This window comes from Zalophus californianus, chromosome 2 (genome assembly GCF_009762305.2).
Source record: "Zalophus californianus isolate mZalCal1 chromosome 2, mZalCal1.pri.v2, whole genome shotgun sequence".
Classification (NCBI taxonomy): domain Eukaryota; kingdom Metazoa; phylum Chordata; class Mammalia; order Carnivora; family Otariidae; genus Zalophus; species Zalophus californianus.
Genome location: NC_045596.1, coordinates 47,211,020 through 47,225,523, shown reverse-complemented (window position 1 = coordinate 47,225,523; position 14,504 = coordinate 47,211,020). Strand labels below are relative to the sequence as shown.

At 34.8% G+C, this 14,504-nt stretch overlaps 1 pseudogene; it reads right to left on the bottom strand.

Annotated features, from left to right (window-relative positions):
• Positions 1-5,184: 5,184 nt before the first annotated feature.
• Positions 5,185-5,588, bottom strand: LOC113925971 (annotated as a pseudogene).
• Positions 5,589-14,504: the final 8,916 nt, after the last annotated feature.

Sequence of the window (14,504 nt, the reverse complement as noted above, 5' to 3'; positions counted from 1 at the left end):
TGCTCCCCACCACACACCTATTGAATGAGTCCCATACTGACCAAATTAATCTTGAGAGCTCTATTTTTAAAGGTCTGGCATTCTCAAAAAAATTTAGAGAGCAGAAGTATCTTTTGAGGAGACTGTAAAGGAGAGAGGATATCAACTATAGCTTACAAATAAAACTTTTAATGCGATTGAGGCTTTGGAAATCTGTTCAACAAGTTTTCAGCTGGATAACTCTTTCACTTGGAATGCTGTCCTATCCCATTTTAACTTATGAAGCCCTACCCTTCAAACCACACCTTAAAGAGCCTTTATGTTAGGTCTTCTCTAGTAACCCTTCCCAAGACCTCCCACACAACAACCTTAAATTCTCTCTGCTGAAACACATAAAATTTATCCAAATCTTTCATTTTAGGTATTTCTATGCATTTTCTCTTCTAGATTGGCAAAATATTATTCAATATATAAATGAAAGCTGAGTGAATACATGAATAATGAGTAAGTTACCTACATAAAAATGATCTCTGACCAAACTACAAATATTTTCTTAGACAGTGAATGCTACAGAGTAGAAAGAGGAACACTTGCGATGGTAGAGTCTTCAGGTGAGCTCTATAAAACTTCAATTGAAGAAAATATTCAAGTTATACAAATTTAATAACTTACCACATATGCTTTGTACCATATATATTTTTTTCTAAACAGTTTACATATATGTATTTGCTTAACTCTATTTTGGGCTTTTTTAATTGCACCCATTTTACAGATTTGAGAACTGAAGGAAGAGGGTTTAAGTAACTTGCCTATGGGCACAGAGCTTCCAAGAGCCAAAATATGGATTAGAATCTAGATGGTCTAATTCCATAGTTTGTTTTTTAGACAACAACCTCTAACATATGGCTTCAGCACATCTTATCAACAAAAAATGATAGGTATTTTCCTCTGTATGTCATCTATTATAATTAGCATATTAACTATTATTTGGTTAACTCCTCTTCAAAAGCCCTCCACTGTTCATTGCTAATCTGTGATTGCTTTATTTGCAATAAATTGGATAGACAGCCTTGCTACTACTTAAAAAAAAAAAAGTTAAAAATCTGAGTACTAAAGGAGTACCTGAAACTGCTTGCATTATATCTTAACTGAAAAAGGCACTTAACCTGGATTAGTAGGATATTTCTTTTAATCTCTTTCTAAGTGATGCTATATCTTTACTTCAAGTTTAAGTAAATTTTTTACACCTTTTTTTTTTTTTGCTCTTTCAAACAAAGGGTAATTGCAAGAATACTACAATACTTTAATGAAATGCTATATATACCTTTCCAGATTCAAAAATTGTTTGCATTTTTTCCAATTGCTTAATGTGAGTAAATGATTACAATACTGTGTTTATCTATCTTTAAATATTTCAGTGTGCATTTCTTATAAACAAAGCACTCTTTCATGAGCAAAGTAAAATCCTCAAAATCAGGAATTTATCATTAACATGATACAATTTTCAAATCTCTCATCACCTTTCAATTCAATTTTCCTAATGTATCCTTTTCTTGAGGAATAAATTTAAGGAAATGCTGTTTTATGTTTGTTTTTGATAAAATTCTAAGCTTCAGGGAAAAAATATGAAACTATATAAGGCATTGTGTATTAACTCCTATATAAGTACCAGCAATTGCTTTTAATTTATTTAATAATTAGATTTATGTTGCATCCCTTGTCAGTCTTTAAATTCTCCATCTAGTCCAATTATTTTAAGAGTATACAAAACAAGATGTGATAGTCAATCCTGCTGGGGCGCCTGGGTGGCTCAGTGTTAAGCGTCTGCCTTCGGCTCAGGTCATGATCCCAGGGTCCTGGGATTGAGCCCCATGTTGGGATCTCTGCTCAGTGGAGAGCATGCTTCTCCCTCTCCCTGCCTACTTCTGCTCTTTCTCTCTGTCAAATAAATAAATAAAATCTTTAAAAAAATTTTAAAAATCAATCCTGCTGATAGCAAATATTTTAAGTTTTACCAACTGGTAGAAATGACATTAAAATCTATTTTAAATAAAACTTTCTAAGTAATGCTATATCTTTACTTCAAGTTTAAGAAATCCAGTCAAATCTCTTATTTTTATGATTACAGGAACTAATCTGATAACCATATGTATCACAGATAATCTGCAAAAATATATTTGGGTGCATAATCAAATATGTCTGTTACTAAAAACTTTAGATATAAATTTTATAATAGTTTATGTATTTTACAATGTATTCCATGAATATATTTATGTACATATACGTATATCATGATTTAGCAAATTTTTAAATTATGGAGGCTTTAGAATTCATTTTCTTTGAGATACTGTTTGTTTATATAGTAGCCTTTATATCCAACAACTATTGCCTGGGCTAAAACACTTTTGGTTGAGTGAAAATTTAACTTGGATGACAAAGACCCTAGAGTTACTTTGCATATGTAATTAACTGGGAGGTAAGACATAGACAAAAATGGTTAAAAGACTTAAAGTAGTTCAGTTATGCACATTTCTGTTTATAAAGCTCCTTTAATATCAAATAAACATAAGAACAAATTTAGTCCAAGAAAAAATAAGTAGGTTACTGAACATTGCACAAAAAATATGAATTTACAATTTGATAAAGTATTAGGGAAGTTTATTTTCATAATTACATGTTCTTTATTAAATATGAACAAACTAAAATATAAAATACTAACACTCTTTGGGTGCCGGGTGGCCCCATTGGTTAGCCTCTGACTCTTGGTTTTGGCTCAAGTCATAATCTCAGGGTTATGAGATTGAGGCCAATGTCGGGCTCCTCACTCAGCATGGAGTCTGCTTAAGACTTTTTCCCTCTGCCCCTCCCTCCTGTGCTCTCTCTCATGCATGCACCTCACTCGCTCTTTCTAAAATTAATAACACTCTTTAAGCCCACATGGTTTTTTACAAAAGTTGTTACATGCAACATTTGTACAGAAAATATGGAATAAGGAATCTTTATTTTTGCTTAAAAAGCTACTCATAATTGAGTATATATACTAGAGTAAATGTTTACCAAGATATTTTAGTATATTTTTGGCTTTTGAAACTTCAAGATTATAATATCTGCAAAAAGTTCAAAATGCTTAAAATGGTTTACATTGATACAGGCAGCCTTTAATTTAGAATCTGTGTAGTTAGCTATTGAAACATAATCATCAATGTATCATGTTTGGTGATGTTAGAAAATGAGAAGTTTAAACTGTGCAATGTAAAATCTTTAATTGAAAGAGATTGTAGCCTCAGTTCCAACATCGTTTTTGAAATGATTCACCTCTGTATGTTTTACAAACGGTTGGCCTCAACTTTTTACTCATATGCCTTAAAACTACAAGATATTTAGTACAGTTCACTATGATGTGAATATTATCAAAGTTTTTGTTGAAAATTTTTTTAATATAAAAGGCAGTTCTGCAGGCCCTGTCAAAGTTGCCTGATTCTGTAGTCCAGCTCTTTTCTGGAAGCATAGATAGCAACATGTACATACAGGGATTATAACTATATGGCAGTAGGTAATTTTGATGTTATACTTCTTTATTCTGTCTTCTAAGTTATCCACAATAAGCATAACACAATAAGCATAGTTTATTTTATATAAACTATAAAAATCATTAGAAATGAATTTCTTAAATAATAGGCAAAGAGTGTTTATCTTTCATCTCAGTGATACAGGAAATTTTGAGGTTGTTTAAAGAAGACCACAAAGAGAGCAAGCCTAGAAGTGAAAATTGCCATGGTTATCTACATGAAATTACTATGCCAGATAGTAACTAATGCCAATCTGTGTTTTCTAAAATGCAAAATCTTCTCAAATTATGATAAAATTAGATAATTAAACAAAAACATAATTGTAATAGTAAATATTGCTTAAAATGCTTACAAATGTACAGATTTACATACAAATATTGGTGCTATAGCTTGCCTTTTTGTGTGGCATTTAAAATGTTAATTTTTATAATCCTTAGTTTTCTGCTTTTTGGGGACACAAGATACCTTAAAATGTTGTAGTAAGGATTAAATAAACTGTTAGATATAATAGAAATAAAAGCTTAGGAAGTACATAAAGCCTGGGATATTAGTTTTCAAAAAATTGTATAATTATGAAGTTTTTTGTTTGTTTTTAAGATTTGTTGTAGGGAGAGAGAAAGCCAGTGCACAAGCAGGGAGAGCAGCAGACAGAGGGAGAAGCAGGCTCCCCGCTGAGCAAGGACCCTGGAATCATGACCAGAGCCCAAGGCATATGCTTAACTGACTGAGCTACCTAGACATCCCTGAAGTCCTTTTTTATATTCTTTTGATAATTTAGATATCTTCTAAAATGTTTTAATTTCATAACTATTTATGTAACTACTTCTAGAATAATGTAACTCCAAAAAATTTGCAAACTACAAACCCAGCTTCCTCCTGAACCTAAAAGTCTACAGGTTCTTAAACAAAAATCCATTTGAGTAATGTTGTACTTATGGTACAAATTGTATGTTTTTCTACTATGTGTTCCATGTTTTACATTTTAATGAGAATGAAAAATTAAAATTTTATCATTTCATTTCCTTTTCAGTTTGTTAGTGTTAAAACTGATTTGCAAAAACTTTAATAGTTTAAAGTGAAGGGAGACTATATCCTAAAAGTAAACTTTCAAATAACCTAGAAATTATAAAAGGGAAAAGGCAGAACTCCAAATTGCCAGATTTTTTCGCTAAATTAATAAAACCAAACTAAACCACATTTCAAGATAGCCCGCCCATCCTCGATTTTTATTTTTCATTTAGATTAAAATATTGAAAAATTAATCTATGTAAAACTTAAATTTGTCAAATTTGTTAGGATATCTGAGTGAACTGAAAGTATATTTTTCTCTTAAATTTGGTGACATTATTTCCCTGAATGTGTCAAGGGATGACAATTTTCTGTTTAGCTATTTTAAGTTTCAAATGTGAGGAATTTTTCCCCAACCTAAAGCCCAATTTTATTTACACTCATTCCAAAGCTCATGGTTTGGGGCTATGGGATACCTCTTAGGGAGAAGAGTCTGAAGGCCAGAGAACAGTGATAGGGTTCAGGAGAAGAAAGAGACAGAAGGATGGATGATGGGTCCACTGCCCTCTTCAGGTGTTCTCCAGGGGCTCGTACATATCCCTGGGCAGAGGAGGAGGTACAGTCTCATTTAGGACTTGCACTTGGATACGGCAAGTCCAGTGAGTCCAGCCAAGCCCGTCCCATCCAGAGTCATGCCTTCAGCAATGGCCATGCCCAGTTGTCCATCTTTTTTCAGGGCCTTGTCGTTCTGGAGCTGTGTCTGCAGCAGTCCCCGCACATACTTGAGCGCCTTCTTCTATTCTTTGAGCAGGGAGTTCCCCACTGCCAGGTAGAAGACATAATCCTGCTGCTCCTCCAGCTGTGCAGTGCCTTTACAGATGTCCTCATTGTACTTACTTTGCACCAGGCACACTCAAACTGCATGCTCTTGGACATGGAGCCTGCTGCCTTCTCAAACTTCAGCAGAAACTTTAGCAGGCCATCCACAGACACCAGCTTGTTCAGCACAGCCTCCATGGTCCCTGTCCCCATAATTCTCACACCTAGGTCACTACTGTGCTGCCGTCTCCATGACTCAATAGTTTTCAATTGGATTCGGCTGAGTCAGAATCCAACCCAACAATATATCTGTTTACTGCAAAATATAACAGGCATTTTTCTAATTTGTTAGAATTATTGTCTCCAACGTCTGTTATATAGTAATGCATGAATTTTGAAGAATGTTTAGTTTGTTTAGATGCAGTAATTTTCAAGCAAGGATGGCATCAATCTCTTAAAGGGCATTTGGGAAAGATTGGAGGAAGCATTTTTGTTCTATACTTGCAAGTATATGTAGTAAGATTTTGAGGACACGGTCAGGAACAGTAATCTTTTTATAATAAGAGGGACATTATTATATAAAAAATAATCTCACACAAAATGCCAAAAACTTTCCTATGAGAAATGCTAATATGCAGTATGCTTTTTTTTAGAAGTGCTGTGTCAAGCAAATGACAAGAGTGAGAATAAAATATGAAACATCTCCATAGAGCTATCATACATGAGAAACTGTCAAGAGGAGATAACAGGGGAAAAATTGCAAGTTCTAAGTAGAGATAGTATGATGTGGAACTGCCTGGAAAGTGAAATGAAAGAAAGTTGAAGATCAATGACTTATTATGAAATGCAAATTTTTTCTGTAAAGAGGGCAAGTCAAATGACTCTAAGCTATAATACTTAACACATAGTAATCCCTTAATAGTTGTGCATTAATGATAATGGTTATGGTTGGAATTGAAGATAAATATTAAAATCCACAAGGATATGTGAAGTGATGTAGTCTACCTTTAAATGTCATATGAAAAATGCTTCTTGGAAATTTTTACAATGGGATTGTACCTTGAAAAGTCTTTAAGGAGTTGATGCATCCCTTGGGTTAACAGAATTTATCTAACTATTGAGATTGCTTGAAAAGAAAGTAGCCTTGCCTTATTGTACCTAAACATGAAGGTTATTAGCTGCAACAGCAACTGTGGAGAATAAGTAGAGCAGGAATACCAATGTAATTAATCAAGGACTTTCGGTTGGTTGGTTATCTTAGATTTTTTTTTTCCCCATACTTTCCTTATCTGCCCCTACTGCATAGTCACTCATGGGTTCCCATTTATCCCTTCTCCCAGAGAACAACCTGATAAAGATCTTAAATCTCAGTTTGTTGGAAACGTGAGCTATTTTCCAAACTTGGTGCAGCTTTTTATTAGGAACAGCTTTAAAGTTTTGTGGAAATGGATATTGACATTCTGTAAGCCAGTGTTCCTCAGCCACCAAACTTCTTTAACTGCTGTACCATGCTTGCTTTACCAAATACTGGATAGCATATCAGGACTGACTAATAAATCTTAGAAAACATCAGAAAATGATAATATCCTTTATAATCATGAAGACTGAGTTCTTCATGATTATAAAGGATAGAGAAATATATGCATAATCCTTTGGGGTTTTTTTTATAATCAAGCTAGGGAATGTTCAACGATGTAGGGAAGTGCAAAATAAAAGGTTATATGTAACATATGTCTTTAACATACACAGAAACCATTTATCTACAGAAGATAGATTTACTAGTGATAAAATTTCAGAGGGGTAATAAATAAAATTCCTTTTTGAGAAAAAACAAGTATTAACTGCTCCTGTTTTGGTATTAAGGGAGAAATATATTTTTAAAATCAATGTTGAATTTTTTGGGCAAAATCTATTTCTAGGAAAAGAGCATTGATCTTTTAATTGAAGGACTGGACTTAATCTTGAGCCCTAAAGACAGCATAATCTCTTTATTTAAAGTAAATGATGTATCATTTTTTTTTTAACTAAAGTAAATGATGTATCATAAAGTTAATGGCTTTTCTATTGGGAAAACCTTCCTGTGTCTCTGTGATGCAGTAATGGTCACAAGTAGAGTTTAGTGGACTAAGGACAGCACATAATTCCAAAATACTACCATTTTTTCCCTAATTTTAGATTAAAATATTCTATATAGAAACAGAATTTCAAGCACTTGTTCTAACAATGCCTATTTTGCCTGGCACAAAACATACAACAGAACGTTCTATAGGCTGAAATCAGACTAGAAATCTGATACTAATGAACAACATATAGAGAAAAAAAAAAAAAAAAACAACCAAAGTCCTATTCTGTTAATTTCTATAAACCTTACATACAAGACATTCTTGGAGTTGAATTTTAACTAATAAAATGTTTTATTTTTCCTTTAACATAATCTTTGCCTCAACTATAATTATTTATTTAAAAAACATATTCGTAGATAATATCAAACTAGAGAGGCATACCTGGACTTGTATTTTCTAAGCCCACACATTTGATCTACAGTAGTAAAAATCCAGTCCCAATATAGTTACAAATCATTGAAATAAAAATACAAGATCCAAATTTATAAAAGCACTAAAAATTTAAGCCATCCCCTTGGTGATGCAGTACCTGCTAGTTTACACAGGAAATGCCACTCAATTTATTTCTCAATGTCTTATTTTTTTTCAGGTTCATTATTGAAGATCCATCCATCTTCATCTTCTAAGTCTAAAGCAGATTGAGACAGACAAAGAGAGGTACAAATAAAATTAAGAGTTTTAGTATTGATGTATTAATAAATGAGGATCGAGAATTTGGCTTACTTAAATTTGTGGCCACAATGTGCTTCCTAATAATTCAACCCAAATACCTATGATCACTCAAAATTTCAAGGCTGTTATTTGCAAGGAGCAGAGCATGCCACTGTTAGTTTATGTTGTGATGCAAAAGCACACTTGATCACCTTCTTTCTCTGGTAATGTGAAGAATATAAAGTGCCCACCATGAACATCTAAGTGAGAAATACATGTGTTATGGTTATAAAAGAGACCTTAATCATGAAGTATTGAAAATGCTATATTGGGCTACAGAATAAAATGTATTTATTAATATAAATATTGTTAGGGCACCATTATATACCAGCTGCTTTTTTTTTTTTTTTTTTGTCTTGAGATGGAGCAGTAAACTGGGCAAAAATCCCTACACTCATTCAGTTTATATTCTAGTGACAGAAAGGTATATATTGCATACATAAAACAAAGCTTGTGTATGACAAGTGTCAAGGAGAAAAACATGAAGTTTTGTATGCTATGTGATATCTCCAAGGAGAGCCTGAAGTTATTGCCACCATGGCCATGGAAACTCTGAGAAAATGATCTCTGAGGGTAAGCATTTAAGAAAGTGGTGGGGGAATAAGCCCTATTGATATCTGGAAATAGCCAGTGTAAAGGCTCTGGAGAAGCAGCTTGCATGTTGCCAGAAATTGGGAGGAGGCAAGTGTAGAAGGATAAATTGTTAGTTCTATTGTTTTTGGACATATCTCTTAATTCCTACAGCACCTTAGAGGACAACAGAAGAACTGGATTTTTGCTGAATAAGAAAGGAAATAGCTAAATGGTAAGCAGGAAAATAACATGGCCTAACTTACATTTTAATAGAATGAATTCAACTGCTATGTTGCTAATAAACTAAAGAAGCATCAGGATGGAAGCACAGAGAGAATTAGGAGCCACCAAAAAATCTATGAGAGACATATTGGTGGCTTGAAACAGAGGTAGCAATAGAGGTGTTGAAAAGTAGCTATATTCTTTATATAAGTCAACAGCATTAACTGGAAGATACTTGTTTTTGAGAAAAAAGGAAAGAGAAATATATCTTTTTTAATTGAATGAGGGAGTAGCCATGGGAAATAATGCAAGAAGAACAGAATTGATTGGAGATTAAGAGAGGATAAAATAACTTTTTTTTTTTTAGAAAAGTTTTTTTTAAGATGTTATTTATTTATTTGACAGAGAGAGACACAGCAAAAGAGGGAACACAAGCAGAGGGAGTGGGAGAGGAAGAAACAGGCTTCCAGCAGAGTGGGGAGCCCAATGTGAGGCTTGATCCCAGGACCCTGGGATCATGACTTGAGCCGAAGGCAGATGCTTAATGACTGAGCCACTCAAGCACCCCAGAAAAGTTTTAGAAGCCTACTAGACACATGTAAAATGTTCAAGTAGTCAGTTGGGTATGTAACTCTAGAGTTAAGATGCCTTGCTAAGTAATATAAATTTAGGAATCATCAAAACAGATGCTAACTGATGACATCATTTAGGGAATTAGCATAGATATCAAGATTAAAAGACCAAAAACAAGTCTGGAGAACCCCAGTGTTAATAGAATGTGTAAATAAGAGTGACTCTGCAAAGGAGTCTGAGAAAATGTAACCCTAAGAAATGACACAAATTTAGAGTCCTGGAAGTCCTGTGCAGAATATGTTTTGATAAGAACATTATACTACGTTCAAGCAAGATAAGGATTGAAATTAACTGCTATATTTAATAAATGAAGACATTTGTTAAGAGTCATTTTGGGGTATGGTTGTAGTTGCAAAAGTTATTTAAGTAAGTTCAAAGAGAAAACAAGATAAATTTGAAGCATAATCAAAACAACAGAAACTTCTCCCCACAGCCCCAACCGCCAAGCTAACTAACAAAGTTTAAATAACAAGAAAGAACACCTCTGGAGATCAAAGACCTGTACACTGAAAACTGTATCATCTTCAGTTTTTTTTTTTTTTTATCAATGACATAAAGAAATAAAGATACTCAGTGAACATGGACTGGAAGAATATTGTTAAAACGTCCATGTTACCCAAAGCAATATACAGATTCAATGCAATCCCTACCAAAATCCACAGAAACAGAACAATCCTAAAATTTGTGTGGAACTACACAAGAACCTAAATAGCCAAACCAATGTTGAAAAAGAACAAATCTGAAGGCATTATTCACTAATTTAAAACTATACTACAAAGCTACAGTAGTCAAAACCATATGGGACTGGCATATAAAACAGACAGATCACTGGAACAGAATAGATACCCCAGAAATAAACATGCATATATGTCAATTTATGATCAAAAATAACCAAGGATATATAATGGGGAAAGGATGGTCTCTTCAATAAATGGTGTGGCGAAAACTCGACAGTCACATACTAAAGAATGAAACTGAACCATCTTTCACCATACACAAAAATTAATTCAAAATGGATTAAAGACTAGAATATAAGAACTGAAACCATAAAACTTTTAAAAGAAAACATAGGTGGTCATCTTGCAAGAAAATGGGCTCTTCAATACTATAAGTACGAAAAAAAGAATTGACATTTAGTGAGCTTTGAAAGAGGACATAAAATCTGAGATAAAAGTGCAGCCAGCCAACTTTTTGATAGAAGACTGATGAGACCCTTAACAGAGGACCCAGCTAAAAATACTCGGACTCTTGACCGAGAGACAGTGTGAGATAATGGTGGTTTTTTGTTTGTTTTATGCAACTGTGGCAATTTGTTATTCATCAAAGGAATAGGAATAAAATATAGAGGAGTTTAAATTTGAGTGAATGTATATATTCAAGGAAATGAAGTACTCCATTAGATGTGCTATGAAAAATGCAATCTTACAAAAACTCTTGGTTTGTCAGTTTGCTCATACATTTGGTAGTTTCCTTTTGCTTTTACAACCTAACTTTACTATATTGACTTTACAAAAACTATCTAGAGGGACACATTAAGAAATCCAGATGTCTATAATGGCCAGTAACTTATGAAGTGGACAAGCATGAAAGCTTTATGCAACTGACAGGATTCATAATGGGTTGTTATAGTCTTATCCAATTAAAAAATATCTCTTGGTTGTTTGAATATCAACTAAATGGAATAAGTAAGCAGTTGCAGAGAATGACACAAAATGAAAGAATAGTAAAGAGAAAGAACAATCAAATCTGTGAGGAAGCAGAAGCCTTGAAGTGTAAGTGTGCTATAGAGATTAATAGAATACAAAGAAGAAGAAATATATATTAATAAACAGTAAAAGAACTAGGTCATGAATAGAGCAACTTGTTACTGTTGGGGCATTAGAACTGCTTTCATATTCAAAAATTGTCCATAACATGCCAAACACTATAGAAAATGCAAGTTAAGAAGCCTAGCTTGAAGTTTCTTAAACATTTCTTTGTGCAGTCATTCAGTGAATCCCCTTTAACATAGCCGGTAATTTGCTTTTTGTAATTCAATAGAATACAACTAAACACAAATTAAACTATGGGTGAAAAGGGCAAACTAGATGATTAAGCAATTAACACAAGCAAAAACAGAATATAAATTAATACATCGAATCCAGTCTTTTGTAAAAAAGGCAAATTTAAGCAAGCATGAGAACATATTAAAGTTTCAAATTAGCAAAGATGTAAAAAATATAGTATTAAATTTTAGTAGGTGTGTGATTAGGTGGTTGACTTTTATAATTCTTTGGGTTATAAATTACCAAAATAATTCCACATTTGACCTAGAAATTCAAAATAAATGAATTGATACAAAGGGCTGCACACTCAAAGTCCTCATAGGCAGGTCAAAGAGTATGGATAGAGTGCTAGGGATATGGCAATAGGGAATAGTGGAAATGTCATTAATGAATTCTGACTAAAGGAATTTAAATTCAATTATGATATTTTGGGAATGATGTCAGTGAATGGCAAAGTTAGGACCTCAAAAATTCTTGTCATCTGTAAAAACAGCAAGAACAATAGAAAGAAATTTGTTAGAGTCACCTTTTTAGAACTCTGGAAATTAACCAAAGACTTGCCATTATCTGAGGCTCACTGATTCAAGGAAAACTGCTGAAGCTAGTTTTCAAAAGGAAATTATGTCATCCAAAGAAATAGGATATTATTTCCCATATATGGGGAAAAAAAGGAGTCAATATAAACTGTCCCTGAGAAAGCCCAGATGTTTTATTTAATAGACAAAGATTTAAACCAACTATTTTGATAATATCCAAAGATTAGAAGGAAATAGTCTAAAGATTTAAGGCAGATATGGGAGTAATATTTCAGCAAATAGAGAATATTATAGAAAATAGAAATTATAAAACAAAAGAAATTCTAAGGTTGAAAACTATAATAACTAAAATTTAAAATTTCATTAGATGTCACAGTAGCAATTTTTCATAGGTAGAGGGAAGAATCAGCCAACTTGAAGAGTCAATTGAGATTATTCTGTCTGCAAGAAGAAAAGATGATGGAGGAGTAGGGGACCCTACTCAAACTGGTCCACTAATTGAGCTGGATATCTACCAGACCACTCTGAGCCCACGAATTCAGCCTGAGATGTAAGAAAATAGATCTGGACCTCCAAAAACAGAATATCGCAGGCAGTTGGTTTCGAGGTACAAAGGAGGGAGCTGTGATTCTGTGGGCAGATATCAGAGGATAAACGGCATTGGGAGGGAGCCTGGCCGTGGGGATGTTGCACCGCTGATGAGCGACAGACTCGCAGACCAGTAGTGGCGGGGAAAGGACCTTAGGGCAGCCCCCAGGATGGAAACCCAGAGCATCCGGGTGGCACGTGTGAACTGGGAGCTGCTGGCAGTTTTAGAAGCACAAAGGGCAGAGAAGTGCCCCGACCTGGAGGCAGGACAGAGAGCGCTGCGGAGGGGCGCACAACCAGGACGCTACAGTTTATAGAAGCACAGACAGAAATGGAGACAATGTGGCCTGGAAAGCTCACTGAAGAACAGACTGTCATCTCTCTGCTCTGAGGCAGAGGGTTGGAAATGGTCCCTGTTGCTCTGACTCTCAGAAGAGACGTGGAAAGCCGCCAGAGAACAAATCTCCAATAAACTGATTCCCACTGAGCCCATCCCCCACCACAGGGGTACAGGGCAACTCTGCCCAAACAGGGTTGCCTGAGTAACAGCACTGCAGGGCCCTCCCCGAGAAGACAGGCTGGGAAAACAAGAGGCCAGCAACCCTAAGGTCCCTAGAAAACAGGTGATTCCTGTTTGGGTTCTGGTCAATAATTTGGACTCTATACATTCCCTCAAACACCCATCAACAGAATGACAAGGAGGAGGAACCCCCAAATTAGAAAAGACTCAGATTATGATTTACGCCACAGATTTACAAATGGATGCAGATATAACCAAGATGTCGGAAATGGAATTCAGTCTAGAAATTGTGAAGACAATAGCTAGAATGAAGAAATCAATTAATGGCAGCATAGAGTCTCTAAGGGCAGAAATGAAAGCTGAATTGGCAGAACTTAAAAATGCTATCAGTGAGATCCAGTCTAATCTAAATAATCTAACACATAGGGTAAGTGAGGCAGAAGAATGAATAAGTGACCTGGAAGACAATTTAATAGATAAAAAGGGAAAAGAGGAGGCCAGGGAAAAACATTCAGAATCCATGAAAACAGAATCAGAGAAGTAAGTGACAACATGAAGTGTTCCAATGTCAGAATTATTGGAATCCTGGAGGAAGTCGAGAGAGAGGACTAGAAGATGTATTTGAGCAAATTGTAGCTGAGAACTTCCCTAATCTGGGGAATGAAACAAACATTTGTGTCCTAGAGGCAGAGAGGGCCCCTCCCAAGATCAAGGAAAACAGGCCAACACCCCGGCATGTAATAGTAAAACTTGCAAATCTTAGAACCAAGGAAACCACCTTAAGGGCAGTTAGGGGGAAGAGATTCCTTACGTACAGAGGGAGGAACATCAGAATAATGTCAGACCTATCCACAGAGACCTGGCAAGCCAGAAAGGGCTAGCAAGACATATTCAGGGCACTAAACGAGAAGAACATGCAGCCAAGAATACTTTATCTGGCAAGGCCGTCATTTAGAATGGATGGAGAGATGCAGAGCTTCCAAGACTGGCAGAAACTGAAAGAATATGTGACCACTAAGCCGGCCCTACAATAAATATTAAGGGGGGTTCTATAAAAGGAAAAAGACCCCAAGAGTGATATACAACAGAAATTTACAGGGGCAATCTATAAAAACAACATCTTCACAGGCATCATCATGACAATTAATTCATATCTTTCAATAATCACTCTCAACGTG